The sequence below is a fragment of the Mobula hypostoma genome, chromosome 9 (genome assembly GCF_963921235.1).
Source record: "Mobula hypostoma chromosome 9, sMobHyp1.1, whole genome shotgun sequence".
In the NCBI taxonomy this organism is placed as follows: Eukaryota; Metazoa; Chordata; class Chondrichthyes; order Myliobatiformes; family Myliobatidae; genus Mobula; species Mobula hypostoma.
In genome coordinates, this window is record NC_086105.1 from 26,244,212 (window position 1) to 26,259,326 (window position 15,115).

Below are 15,115 nucleotides of genomic sequence, written 5' to 3' on the forward strand. Positions count from 1 at the left end.
TACAGCATTTGTATGTAGGGGTGGGAAAGGGGAATTAAGAATTTTTTTAACTGAAGACACCTTGTTGGATACTCAAATTCCAGCCAAGTTCCTCTGGTTGAAGTAGAGGCAATAAACTTAAGCTAAGAATGTAAACTATTTCACTCTAAAGATGTTTCTTCAACTGAGTGTTTCCTGCATTTTATTTTTCAACATCCAGAATATTTTGCATTTCTCAATTACAATTTCTCAATTCTTAAAACAGAAAAGCGCAGTTACCCATTAAAAAAACAAACTCTATTTGTTTATAACGGCAGGTGCTGAGGAACACACAGCAAGATGAAGTGCAATAAACAAAGGATGTATGATTAGCCAACATGAGAAATACGGAAGTGCAATTACTCAAAATGATGCAGAATTTATTAAATCCAGTTGATCGAATGCTATGAGCACTAACAGGAACATCAACAAAAAGCTGGAGGTATTCCTACTCGTTGCTCCTTGCCAGTCAATCTATTCTAGTATCTTTCCTGTAATACCATGAGCTTTTATCTTGTTTAGCAGTCTCATGTGTGGCACCTTGTTAGAGGCCTTCTGAAAATTCAAGTAAACAACATCCACTGTCTCACCTTTGTCTATTCTGCCTGTTATTGCCTCAAAGAATACTAATAGATTTGTTAGGCAAGGTTTCCCCTCAAGGAACTCTTGCTATTTTTGGTCCATTTTATCTTGTGCCTCCAAGTACTCTGAATCCTCATCCTTAACGATGAACTCTAAACATCTAGTTAACCACTGAAGTCAGGCTAACTGGCTTATAATTTCCCTACTTTTGTCTCCCTCCCTTCTCCCTCCCCTGCTCTGCTGGGGGAGAAGCTGACAGTGATGCAGTTGGATGCTTTCCTGGTGTCATGGATTCTTGATTACCTGACTGGCAGACCACAGAATGTGTGCTTGCAACACTGTGTGTCCGACAGAGTGATCAGTAGCACTGGGGCTCCACAGGGGACTGTCTTGTCTCCCTTTCTCTTCACCATTTACACCTCGGACTTCAACTTCTGCACAGAGTCTTGTCATCTTCAGAAGTTTTCGGCTGACTCTGCCATAGTTGGATGCATCAGCAAGGGAGACGAGGCTGAGTACAGGGCTATGGTAGGAAACTTTGTCACATTGTGGTAAACCACGTATATATGTTGTAACTCGGTTACCTGTCTGGACACACCCCTCTGCTGACTGCCCCTGTGGCTCCTCCCACAGAGTCCTGTATAAAGGTGTTCGCCTTGCCCCTCCCCCTCAGTCCGGGGGCAGACACTCACTGTGGAGGTCGTATTGTACAGCGAATAAAAGCCTTTCAGTATTTTACCAAACCTCAGTCTTTTGGAGTAATTGAAGGTGCTTCACACACGGTGTGAGCAGAATTATCTGCAGCTTAATGTGAAAAAGACTAAGGAGCTGGTGGTAGACCTGAGGAGAGCTAAGGTACCGGTGACCCCTGTTACCATCCAGGGGGTCAGTGTGGACATGGTGGAGGATTACAAATACCTGGGGATATGAATTGACAATAAACTGGACTGGTCAAAGAACACTGAGGCTGTCTACAAGAAGGGTCAGAGCCATCTCTATTTCCTGAGGAGACTGAGGTCCTTTAACATCTGTCGGACGATGCTGAGGATGTTCTACGAGTCTGTGGTGGCCAGTGCGATCATGTTTGCTGTTGTGTGCTGGGGCAGCAGGCTGAGGGTAGCAGACACCAACAGAATCAACAAACTCATTCGTAAGGCCAGTGATGTTGTGGGGATGGAACTGGACTCTCTCACTGTGGTGTCTGAAAAGAGGATGTTGTCCAAGCTGCATGCCATCTTGGACAATGTCTCCCATCCACTACATAATGTACTGGTTGGGCACAGGAGTACATTCAGCCAGAGACTCATTCCACCGAGATGCAACACTGAGCATCATAGGAAGTCATTCCTGCCTGTGGCCATCAAACTTTACAACTCCTCCTTTGGAGGGTCAGACACCCTGAGCCGATAGGCTGATCCTGGACTTATTTCCTGGCGTAATTTACATATTACTATTTAATTATTTATGGTTTTATTACTATTTAATTATTTATGGTGCAACTGTAACGAAAACCAATTTCCCCCGGGATCAATAAAGTATGACTATGACTAAAGACTGGAATGACTTTTAAGATTGTTCAGACCTCCAAAACCATTCCAGAATTTAGTGATGCTTGAAAGATCACTACTAATGTCTCTATAATCTCTTCAGCTACCTCTTTCAGTACCTTGGGATGTAGTCCACCCAGACCAGGAGACTTATCTATCTTCAGACCTTTCAGCTTCCCAAATACCTTCCTAGTAACAGCAACTTACTTCTGCCACTCTTGAATTTCTGGCATACTGATAGTGTCTTCCAGGTGTTTCTAAACTGTTTCAAACTAGCAACAGTCGTGTGTACTTGCATAGCTATTAGATTCCACATCATGCTTAGGGTGAACTATTTTTAAAATAGTGTCAGGTGTGTCTCTGTCTGTGTGTTCAAAAATAGTAAGTTTTTTCATTGATAGCACTGGACACAAATTTATTTGAAAGTGCTGCTTCCTCAATTTTTTTTTATATTTTTGAAAGGCCATTAGAGTGCATCACTGATTACATCAACCTGTGTGGACTGCAATGTTCCAACAAGAACTGTCCTTTGTTATTCAAATATCAAGCCATGGGTGATAAAGGACATTAAGGACATCCTGAACGCTAAAAAGAGGGTGTTTGGAGATGGAAATAGGGAGGAGCTGAGGGCAACACAGAGGGTCCTGAAAGCCAGGATCAGGGAGGCTAAAGACAGATACAGGAGGAAGCTTGAGTGGAAACTCCAGCAGAACAACATGAGAGAGGTCTGGAGGGGGATGAGGACCATCACTGGGTTCCAGCAAACTAGCAACAGAGGAGCTGAAGGCAGTGTGGACAGGGCCAATGAACTTAACCTGTTCTTTAACAGATTTGACATTGTGGCCCCTGCCCATCTCCCACATGAGCCATCTGTTGTCAGCCCCCAACCAATACATATTCAACTCTCCCCTCCTACCCCTCCTCACAGTCCCCCACCCTGCTCTCATGACTATACCCCTTCCCCACACGAAACCACCACGGTGGGCTTCACAGCTGAACAGGTGAGAACACAGCTGAAACGTCTCAACCCAAGCAAGGTTGCAGGACCGGATGGTGTCAGTACCAGGGTGCTCAAAGCCTGTGCCCCTCAGCTATGAGGAGTACTTCACCATGTATTCAACCTGAGCCTGAGGCTCTGGAGGGTTCCTGTGCTGTTGAAGACGTCCTGCCTCGTCCCTGTGCCGAAGACACCGCGCCCCAGCGGCCTCAATGACTACAGACCGGTGGCATTGACCTCCCGCATCATGAAGACCCTGGAGAGACTTGTTCTGGAGCTGCTACGGCCTATGGTCAGGCCACACTTAGATCACCTCCAGTTTGCCTACCAGCCCCGTCTAGGAGTTGAGGATGCCATCATCTACCTGCTGAACCGTGTCTACGCCCACCTGGACAAGCCAGTGAGCACTGTGAGGGTCATATTTTTTGACTTCTCCAGTGCGTTCAACACCATCCGCCCTGCTCTGCTGGGGGAGAAGCTGACAGCGATGCAGGTGGATGCTTCCCTCGTATCATGGATTCTTGATTACCTGACTGGCAGACCACAGTACGTGTGCTTGCAACACTGTGTGTCCAACAGAGTGATCAGCAGTACTGGAGCTCCACAGGGGACTGTCTTGTCTCCCTTTCTCTTCACCATTTACACCTCGGACTTCAACTACTGCACAGAGTCTTGTCATCTTCAGAAGTTTTCGGATGACTCTGCCATAGTTGGATGCATCAGCAAGGGAGACGAGGCTGAGTACAGGGCTATGGTAGGAAACTTTGTCACATGGTGTGAGCAGAATTATCTGCAGCTTAATGTGAAAAAGACTAAGGAGCTGGTGGTACACCTGAGGAGAGCTAAGGTACCAGTGACCCCTGTTTCCATCCAGGGGGTCAGTGTGGACATGGTGGAGGATTACAAATACCTGGGGATACAAATTGACAATAAACTGGACTGGTCAAAGAACACTGAGGCTGTCTACAAGAAGGGTCAGAGCCATCTATATTTCCTGAGGAGACTGAGGTCCTTTAACATCTGCCAGACAATGCTGAGGATGTTCTACGAGTCTGTGGTGGCCAGTGCTATCATGTTTGCTGTTGTGTGCTGGGGCAGCAGGCTGAGGGTAGCAGACACCAACAGAATCAACAAACTCATTCGTAAGGCCAGTGATGTTGTGGGGATGGAACTGGACTCTCTCACGGTGGTGTCTGAAAAGAGGATGCTGTCTAAGTTGCATGCCCTCTTGGTCAATGTCTCCCATCCACTACATAATGTACTGGTTGGGCACAGGAGTACATTCAGCCAGAGACTCATTCCACCGAGATGCAGCACAGAGCGTCATAGGAAGTCATTCCTGCCTGCGGCCAACAAACTTTACAACTCCTCCCTTGGAGGGTCAGACACCCTGAGCCAATAGGCTGGTCCCGGACTTATTTCATAATTTACTGGCATAATTTACATATTACTATTTAACTATTTATGGTTCTATTACTATTATTTATGGTGCAACTGTAACGAAAACCAATTTCCTCCGGGATCAATAAAGTATGACTATGACTATGACTAGAAGCTGAACACAAATATAATTTCAGACAACTTATATCATGTAGTAATTTGGAGAAACAAGAAATTAACTTTTATTGAATATAATGTATTTAATTGCATAACAGTGCTGACACTTTGAAATAGTCCAACTAAGCTAAAAATGTTGTTTACAATTTTCATTTATACTCAGTGTCTGAGGCTTCTTGCTTAAGTGTCCAACAATAATCAGCCAGCATTGATAGAGTCCAGTTGCCCTGATACTGTTTCTCCATGACCGCAATGTCCTGGTGAAACCGTTCACCGTGCTCACCCCTGACAGTGCCAAAATTTGCAGGGAAGTAGTCTAGATGGGAATGCAGAAAATGAATCTTTAGTGACGTGTGCACTTCATGGTTTTGTATGCTTTTGAAGTGCTCTGAAATGCCAAGAAAATTTTCAACATTCTTGAATGTCTTCCATGCGATTTTCTCTGATCCCACTAGAAGTTCTTTGGATTGCTCTCATTGACGATCTGTTTGATTTGTGGGCCAAAAAATGCCTTCCTTAATCTTAGCATCAGTTACTCTGACTCGAATTATTAATTGAAATAACAAATATAGGCAAGTTTTAAAAAATTTGATGCATGGTAAGGATTAGAATCAGATTTATCATCACCAGCTTGCGTTGTGAAATTTGTTAACTTAGCAGCAGCAGTTCAATGTAATGCGTGGTAATATAGAAAGAAAAAATACATATATAAAAAGTGACTGCTCATGAGTTCAATAAACATTCAGGAATCGTATGGCAGAGAGGAAGAAATTGTTCTTGAATCACTGAATGTGTGGCTTCAGGCTGCTGAAGCGCCTTCCTGACACTAACAACGAGAAGAGGGCATCCCCTGGGTGATAGAGGTCCTTAATAATGGATGCTGCCTTTCTCAGGCACTGCTCCTTGAAGATGTCTTGGGTACTACAGGAGGCTAGTAGTTAAAATGAAGCTGACTAATTTTATGACTTTTTGTAGCTTCTTTCGGTCTTGTGTCGTAGCCACACAACCACCACCTACTCCCGCCCCCTCCCCACATACCAGACAGTGATGCAGCCTGTCAGAGTGCTCTCCATGGTACATCCATTGAAGTTTGAGTGTTTTGGTTGACAAACCAAATCCCTTCAAACTCCTAATGAAATATAACAGCTATTTTTCATGATTGGCTGCGTATAATCCATAAGATACACCCAAAAGTATTCAGGAAGCAAAAGCTTTGTTGTCCTGTGCAGTTGACGAGAAATAAAGTAGTATTATAATTCAGAACTGTTTTGCTCACTGTGGCTTCAAGCATTCAGGCTTGGAGATCCCACAAAAAGCTGTTAGACATTATGGAACAAACAGATTTTAAAATTGTGTTCCAAAAAAGGAAAAATAAATATCTTCTTCGATTGTCCATCGAAATCTGATTGACGATGTCCACTTCTTTAACGGTGAGTTCTTTGATGTGGTAGTGGTGGCAACCATGGTTGCATTTCTCCTGGCTCTCTTCTGCTGTCTTCTGGTTATTCTTTCCATCTCCAGAATACAAACCCTACACAGCTGTCGCTAAGTGATACAGTCAGCAGCAACATCCTCCAGGTCCTCGGGTCTGATCTTGCACTTCCTTAAAGCATTCTTCATCTGATCCTTATAGCGCTTCTTCAGCCCTCCAGCTGAGCATCGACCATGATGTAGCTGGCCATATAACCCTCTGAGGGTAGCCGTGCCCCAGCCGCTGCACCTGATGTTGGGTGATCATGGCCTCAATACTTCTGCAATTGGTCTTTACAAGTATTTCAGTGTGAGGCACCCGCTTACACTAGGTAATTCCCAGGACGCACTGGTGGCAGCCTATGTGGAAGCGCTCCAAGGACTTGATGTGATGGCTGTAGGTTACCCAAGCTTCACAGCTATAAAGGAGGGTGGTGACGCAGACCACTTGGTATACAGCGACCTTTGTGGAGGGACGAAGGCTCCTGTTCTGAAAGAGTCTACGCTGAAGCCTCCCAAAGGCAGCTGATGCCTGTTTAGTGCAGCTCTGGATGTCGTTGTCAATGCCGCAATCCTCAGAGAATGCTCCTCAGATATTTGAATGATGGCACTATTGACAGCTTTTGAATGCAAATAGCATAAGGCTACTTACTCTTTGCTCTGAGCATAACCTTACCATAACCAACACCATCTTCCAGCAGAAGGCAAAATATAAGACCTCATGGATGCACCCTCGCTCTAAACATTGGCACACACACACACTATATATGTATACATACATACACACACACACACAAACACACACTTTTTGAGGTATCACCTTTTGAAGGTGTCCTCGGTGGTGATGAGGCTAGTGCCCAAGATGGAGCTGACTGAGTTTACAACTTTCTGCAGATTTTTACAATCCTATACAGTGGCCCCTCCATATCAGACAGTGATGCAATGAGTTATAATGTTCTCCACAGTACATCTGTAGAAATTTGTCAAGTCTCTTCAAATTCCTAATGAAATATAGCTGCTGTTGCCTTTTTTGTAATTGCATCCATATCTTAGGCCCAGCAACTTGAAACGGCATACTCTTTCAACTGCTGATCCATTAAGGTCCAGAGAAGGTTCATGAGAATGATTCGGAGAATGAAAGGGTTAACATATGAGGGGCATTTGATTGCTCTGGGCCTGTACTCACTGGGGTTTAGAAGAATTGGGGGGTGGGGGGGAGGGGGGAATCTCACTGAAACCTAACAAATATTGAAAAGCCTAGATAAGTGAATGTGGAGATGATGTTTCCTATACTGGGTGGGTCTAGGACCAGAGGGCACAGCCTTAGAATAGAGGGATGTCCATTCAGAATAGAGTTGAGGAGGAACTTCTTTAGCCAGAGGGCTGTGAAGGCCAAGTCATTGGATATATTGAAAGCAGAGGCTGATAGGTTTACAACTAGCCAAGGCATCAAAAGTTACAGGGAGAAACTTCCCACCCACTACAGAATAGCCTTTCCCCTAGGGGGCTAAACCACAAGCTGCTCTAAAGGGCAACCTTGTAGGCATTCTGCAAATTCTGTCTTGGTATCTAGCACTAACCTGATTTTCCCTAATCTAATTTATTGAAATCCCCCATGACTGTCATAACATTTCCTTTTTGACATGCGTTTTCTATCTTCCATTGTAATTTGCAGCCCAATCCTGGCTACTGTTCAGAGGCTTGTATATACTTCTCATTGGAGTCTTTTTACCCTTGCAGTATCTTAACACCATCCACAAGAATTTTACATCTTTCGATCCTCTGTCACCTCTTTCTAAGAAGTTGATTTCATTTTTTTTAAATCAACAAAGCCACCCCACATCCTCTGCCTACTTGCCTGTCCTTATGTGTCCTCTTGGATGTTAAGCTCCCAACTATGACTCAGTGATGTCCACAATGTCATACCTGCCAAATTCTAACTGCACTACAAGATCATCTAAATTATTCCATACATGTGGATTCAAACATGCCACCTTCAGTCCTGTATTCGTCACGCTTTACAATTTTGTCTCCATGTCTTTTTGTCCTTCCTGACAGTCTCACGACACACTGCATCCAAGTTGTATACCTGGTGCAGATGTGGTGATTTGAGAGGCGCAATTAACTTTTAGGCTCTGAGTAATAGTTATTCCACAATAGGGCAAAATGGAGGGGGGGGGAAGAGAAAGAGGAAAGAGGGCAGCAAAATGGGGCTGGAATTTATCTTAACACAGCAATCACAAATATTTGTACAAGTACTTCCCATGGATGTGCAGTGGAGAGTACATTGACTGGCTACATCACAGCCAGGTATGGAAATACTAATGCTCTTGAACAGAAAAGCCTACAAAAAGTAGTGGATACCACCCAGTCCATCACCAGTAAAGCCCTCCCAAGCATTGAGCCCATCTACATGGAGAGCTGTCGCAGGAAAGTAGCATCCGTTATCTCGGCCATGCTCTCTTCTCGCCGCTACCATCAAGATGGCAGCACAGGAGCTGCGGGACTCACCAGCAAATTCAGGTTCAACCATCAAGCTGTTGAATAAGAGGGTATAACTTCACTCGCTCCAAGGCTGAACTGTTCCTACAATCTATGGACCCACTTTCATGACTCATCTCATGTTCTCCACATTTATTACTTTCTATTATTATCTATTTTTTATTTTTGTATTTGTAGAGTTTGTTGTCTTTTACACATTAATTGTTTGTCCAATCTGTGGGGGTAGGGGTGGGGGAATGAATCTTTCATTCATCCTTTTGTGTTCTTGTGTTTACTGCAAATTCATGCAAAAAATGAATCTCAGGGTTGTATATGGTAACATATGTACTTTGATAATTTAAGAAGAACTTTGTCAACAACCATTACTGAATAGGCAGAAGATACAGAAACTTGCTCTTTCACCTTCAGTAACATGGGCACTAGAATCAGATTTCAGCTACTTTCATCAGATCCATGGCAACTTGCAGGTAAGCGCCACTGGGTTCTGAAACTTAAAGTAATTGTTCTGCATAAAGCAATTTCATCTCAGGTTTTCCTTAAGAATATGTGAGTTGATGTAACCTAAAACAACGATTGCAGAGACATCAGCCAAAGATATGCTCACAATGGTAAACATAAAGCACAAAATATTTCTGGTTTGTTCGCATGTTAGAGCTCATCCACCACATCTAAACCAGACAGAATCCAACATAATCTGCCAGGTGCCAATCAGATTGAGTAAACATTTTGGGTTCAAGTCAGGCTAAGCTAGACTAGGCTATACTAAACTAGCTCAGTGCTTTCACCAAGTCAGGATGATTTGTTTATCATCTATTTGTGTGCCCTTTCATTCTCAAACAACTTCACATAACAGTCAGTTCAAATTGGACAAGGGAGGTATTGCAAGTATTCAAGCTTGGGTCAAGTTTGGGTCAGTTTTAATTTTACACCCAAGATGACCTCTACATAAGCAGACATGAGCCATCAAATTCTTTATTGGTATGAGCACACAGTAGACTATTTCACAATATAGTTAGCTCACTGAATCAGTTGGAGGATCCCATACACCTAAAGTTTTAGTTTGATTAATTAGAGGAAGAATGTTTTAGGTCATGTGGTGAACAATGATCCCTCTAATTTGTAATGACCAGTGTGCACAAAAACCTTGCGCTGTGCAGTTTTTTTGCCTAGTGACAACGTGTGCAATGAATAATTTCTTCCAATAAAAACAGTATAAATAAGCCAGTATTAAAATCTGCAGACAAATCATCGCAAACTTCACGTTGTCAACACTGCCTGCATCAGAAACGGGAAAAAGGGAATGTGATTGTGTATGATCATGAAATATACTTTACATGGCAATGAGGTAGAAGGCATTAACCTTTAGTGCGCAGTTTAAATTCCTTAGTGCGCTAGTAGCAAAAGATCTGCGCGCGTGCATTCACGTACACCTTACAGGGAACATCGATGATGGACATGCATTTTACTGAGAAGATTAATATTTCAGCTGAGAAAATTTGTAAAAAAGTAGATTTTACTTGAGTAAAATGAGAATAGAACAAACACAGCACTACTGGCAACTAGCTGGAGAGTGAAGTTGTCACTGGAATCCTTACCCTAGGCAGGAGAAAAACACACTGCTCCATCAATAGCAACAAAGCTCAACAAAACCACAAGAGCACAAACATTCTCAAACTAAATTGATTTTACTTCCAAACTGTTAACTGTCTCCTCAGCATGTGAAATAAAAAGCAGCATCTCCTTTATCTTATGGCAATGAGCCACACAAATTTAAAGAGACATTTATCTGTTTCTTGATCACGTTTAAAAATTATTTACATTTCCTTTCTATTCATGAATTATCATTCCACCACAAGACAAACCTATTTGGTAGGATATAAACCGGCTGCTTTGGTGATCATTGAGTTTTCCAGTCCTTTGACCCACCACTAGCAGGCAAGCTTAAACATCTGTCCCGTGTTAATTTTTGGCACAAGCTTCCCAACTCCCCACCCACTGAACAAAATTGCTTGTATGTGAACAGACACAGTGAATCATACAAATAAATACCTGGTATCCTGAAAGCTTTGATGCCTTCATTCACTACAAGCCTAGTGTGCCAGCTGCACTTAACACACCATAGCAAGAGAGAGAATCGTGGCTAGCACCATCTTTTGAAGACATGGTTGATAGCTCCAGTGTAAAGTAACAGAGCATTTAAAGAGCAAACTCCAGACCTAAAAGCAGTTAGATCAAACTGAGCACACATCTAGAGGCCTCAATCCTGCAAACCACGCTTTATTAGCCTCCAGTAACAATTTTATTTCCAGAAAATAATAGATTTTTTTTGAAAACAGACTAGAAGTTACAAATGATAATGCCAGATAATTACTTAACAATCTAATTATTTTCACATCTACCCGCCATTTGTTTTACACAAATCCACCCCTCTGAAAATGAAATGTCATACAAAAATGTTAAACACTAATTTACTATTATTACTAGCAGTAATCTCTAATCTCACGTAACAGATAACATACAAAGAAAATGGATTAATGTTTGGGTGTGACCCCTAATCACATCCCTGGCAAAAGTGAGTCACTAGAGAGCTAATACCCAATGTTGATTTTGTTGCATAGCAATTATAAATAGCAAACTTGTACTCAGAACAAATGGTACAGACCAGATCCTAAGCAACTGTTCAGAAAGAGCAAAATATTTTTAACAAGCTGAAAAGATCTGGTCCTCTTTCATAAATGAAGCCAGAGTATGTTTATTTCTCCAGCACACCCAATTGTTTGATACTAAAACCTAAATGAGAATAAATTGCTGGAAAATGGCCCAATACATACAACAAATGATTGGAAGGCATGAAATCAAATTCTCCATTGCAGCTGAAGAGTTTAAACAGTTCGAAACATAGAATAAATATCAAAATCATGACCACATAAGCATCAGATATTTGGAAGAATCTAATGGTGAATTCCAAAGATAAGGAACTTTTCAAGAGTTCTTTCACAAGCATCATTTATGCTCCTGACATCTACCCTATTCAGCCCCATCACTATTTCATGAGATGAGATCATCTCTTCATTTTTTGGACCCTGCAAGATCCAGCCTGTTAAATCTTTCCTCAGTGATGTAACAACCCACACCCACCACCAAAAGTCAAACTTTCAAAATTTTTATGATACTGAGTCTAAAGCAAGAATTATTATTATTATAGGCATCTGTTAGTCTCGTGAGACCATGGTTTTGCGCCTTGGAAGGTTTCCAGGGCCCAGGCCTGGGCAAGGTTGTATGCAAGTCTCCCCTCTCCACGCCACTGATGTTGTCCAAGGGAAGGGCATTAGGACCCATAAAGCTTGGCACCAGTGTCATTGCACAGCAATGTGTGGTTAAGTGCCTTGCTCAAGGACAACACGCTGCCTCAGTCAAGGCTCGAACTAGTGACCTTCAGATCACTAGACAAACCCCTTAACTACTTGGCCATGCGCCAACACTAAAGCAAGAGTTAGTTTTGATAAAATAAGTGTCTAAAAGTACATCAGTACTCCAAGTGTGACCACATTAAACTTCTGAATGATTTAGCAAGTCTTCCTTACTTTTGTAGTCTATTTCCTTTGCAATAAATATCAAAACTTTTACCAGCCCTGATGAAGGGCCTCTGCCCGAAAGAGTGGTGATGGTAGCGTTTGACACTCTGACCTTCATCACCCAAAGCATTGAGTATAGGAGTTGGATGTTATGCTACAGTTGTACTAAACATTGGTGAGTTCACACCTGGAGTACTGTGTAAAGTTTTAGTTCTCCTGTTACAGCAAAGACATTAAGCTGGAAAGAATGCAAAGATGAGTTATGAGAATGTTGCCAGGACTCTAGGGCATAGGTTATAGGGAGGGAATTGGGAAGATACCTTTAAGCATAGGAGACTGAGTATGGATTAGAGATGAGGGCTGCCTTACATAGATGGAAAAAGACCACCAGGAGCATAGATGGGGTGAATACTCACTTGTCTCCCCCCCCCCACCCGCCGCAAAGGAAAAGGAATAGCAAACTGAAAAACATAGACTTAAGGTGAGGGGAGAAAGGTTTGAAATGGATTTGGGGTCAACTTCTTATTGCCAAAGCTGTGTATATGGGATGAGCTGCCAGATGAAGTGGTTGAGGCAGGTACATTAAAAACATTAATTTAAACATTTAAAAACAATGGCCAAGAATTTCTGCACAATGATTCAAAAAAATAAATAAACTGATATCCACAGTTAGAACTAAATATCCAAAATTTGTGCTCTTCAGTTAAAGAAATCTCTCAGAATCAGTGCACACACCACTCCACAAATCTCAAACCCTTTGAATGATGCAGTGATAGGTACTGATAAGCAACCTTTGTGGGACTACTATTGGTGAAGAGTTTCAATCTTCTGTTTAAAACCATTGCTAAGCCTTCAGAAATATATGTATGGGCTGAAGATAGTATGGGAAATAAACCTTCTCAGAGCTCAATTAATAAAATGCAGTAAGCTTTCTAACTAAAAACATCAAATCCTAACCTAACCCAAGGTGACAACTGGACATATGCTTCACCATCAGGGGTGATTAGGGCTTGCAAACCTGGCCAATTTTCTTCACCTTAACCTGCAGGTATTAATGACAATTCCAGCATCCCACTGCCACTCAGGATTAGGTTAACTCACTTAGCAATGTAGATTAGAAATAGGAACATCCTGACTGAAAGCACAATTCAGCGTCTTGTTACTGAAAATGGCCAGAATATCAGTTTAGCTCTTCAGTTCTCTTTGTTAAATGACCCTCCTGTGTGTTCAAAATAAATGTCTTCATCACTTTGACACTTCAGAAACCAAAGTCTTTTCACAAAAAATTGAGTAGTGTATTGAGCATGCTATACCTTAACTCTCACAATCAGTTGGTAAAGTGGTAAAAGGATAACCCATTGCTCTACACATTCGGTTCTAGAATTCAAATTTCCCTGACTGTAAAGAAAATTGGATAGAGGGAGTAATATACAAAATTCCATTTCTTGTCAATGTCAGAATAGAAAATTGCCCTCATGAAGTTTGGAAGTGGAGATCACTCACTTCTGAACACAATCCCATCTCCTTCATTTTAGTCACGTCATTCTACGGAAAGATAACAATGTTTATTAAATCTTAAACACCAAGTCCCATTATATGCTGCTAATAGAAAAACAGCACTTTATTCAATGAAATTTGTAAATCAGGGACATGAAAGAACTTGCATCAGAAGCCATTTATTGATTATGGCCATTCTAAAATGGTCAATGCTATCGCTGTAAATCAGTTAACCTCAATATTCCAGCAGCAAAAAAAAACAAACTGCTGGAGCAACTCAGGTTGAGCAGTATCTGTGGGAAGGGCAGGAATGGGGGATGAAATGCCAACGTTTCAGTTTGAGATTCTGCAAACAGTTCTAGAATATTAGCCCTCATGCAGAATCTTTTTTTTAAACCTTCAACTAGAATGACAACTGATGATAGTCATGCCAGCAAATTTCATCAGCTTCTGTTTATTAGTTCTCTGGCCAATTACCAACCCAGTGTCCTCTTCCATTAATGGAGGGATAGCCTAGTCTAGAGATCTGCTATTTTGGCAGCCTGTATAAGGCTGTTTTACTGCTAGGGGACTGCAGATCCCAGTTAAACTGGAAGGCGGATGATGGGAGCCATGGGAACAGGATGATTGAAATGCATCTGATGCACATATTGCCTAGGACTCCAGTCTTCAACATGCTCAAGTCCTGGGGCTTGAACAGGGCAAATGGGTGGTGGTGTAAGGGATGCTGGGCTGTTTATTGTTATCAATTTCAAGATGCTGCTAGAGTTTTGATCACACAGTACTCTGACCACATTAAAAACTGATCATGTAACACTATATCACTTCATCAGCAATCTTTGCATTTTTGACCTTGTGATTAAGGGGATGTTTTCTGATGCTTGTAATGTCAGCATTACAAATGTACAGTTTTGATTGCCATGACCGTTTAGCTCCACAGTTCATCACAGTCTTGAGTCTAAACACAAGTCAAAGAGCTGCAGTTTAACTGAAGGTTGCAAAGAACCTGGTAAAATGATGAAAATGGGCATAAAGGGGAAAACACTCCAGACACGAGCCAAAACTCAGGTGGTTGCTAGCACCAGCCTGAAGGCATCACTTCAGAAGTTCTTCAGGGTAGTGCCCTCTACCCCAACCATATTTAGATGCTTCATCAATGAATTTCCTTGTAGCATCAAGGTAAAAAAAAAAGGGAATATTTTCAGACTACTGCACAATGTTCAATTTTATTTACAGTTTCTCTATAAATTAAGCAGTTCATGGTTGCATGCAATAAGACCTTGGCAACAGCCAAGCATGGGCTAACAACATTCACACGATTGACAATACCCATTTTCAACTGTGAATGCCTAACCACAACCCTTGGCATT

At 42.0% G+C, this 15,115-nt stretch overlaps 1 protein-coding gene across 2 annotated transcripts in view; it reads right to left on the reverse strand.

Annotated features, from left to right (window-relative positions):
* si:dkey-97m3.1 (fatty acyl-CoA reductase 1) overlaps positions 1-15,115 on the reverse strand; it is a 175,186-nt gene that overhangs the window by 78,449 nt on the left and 81,622 nt on the right. The window lies entirely within an intron of this gene.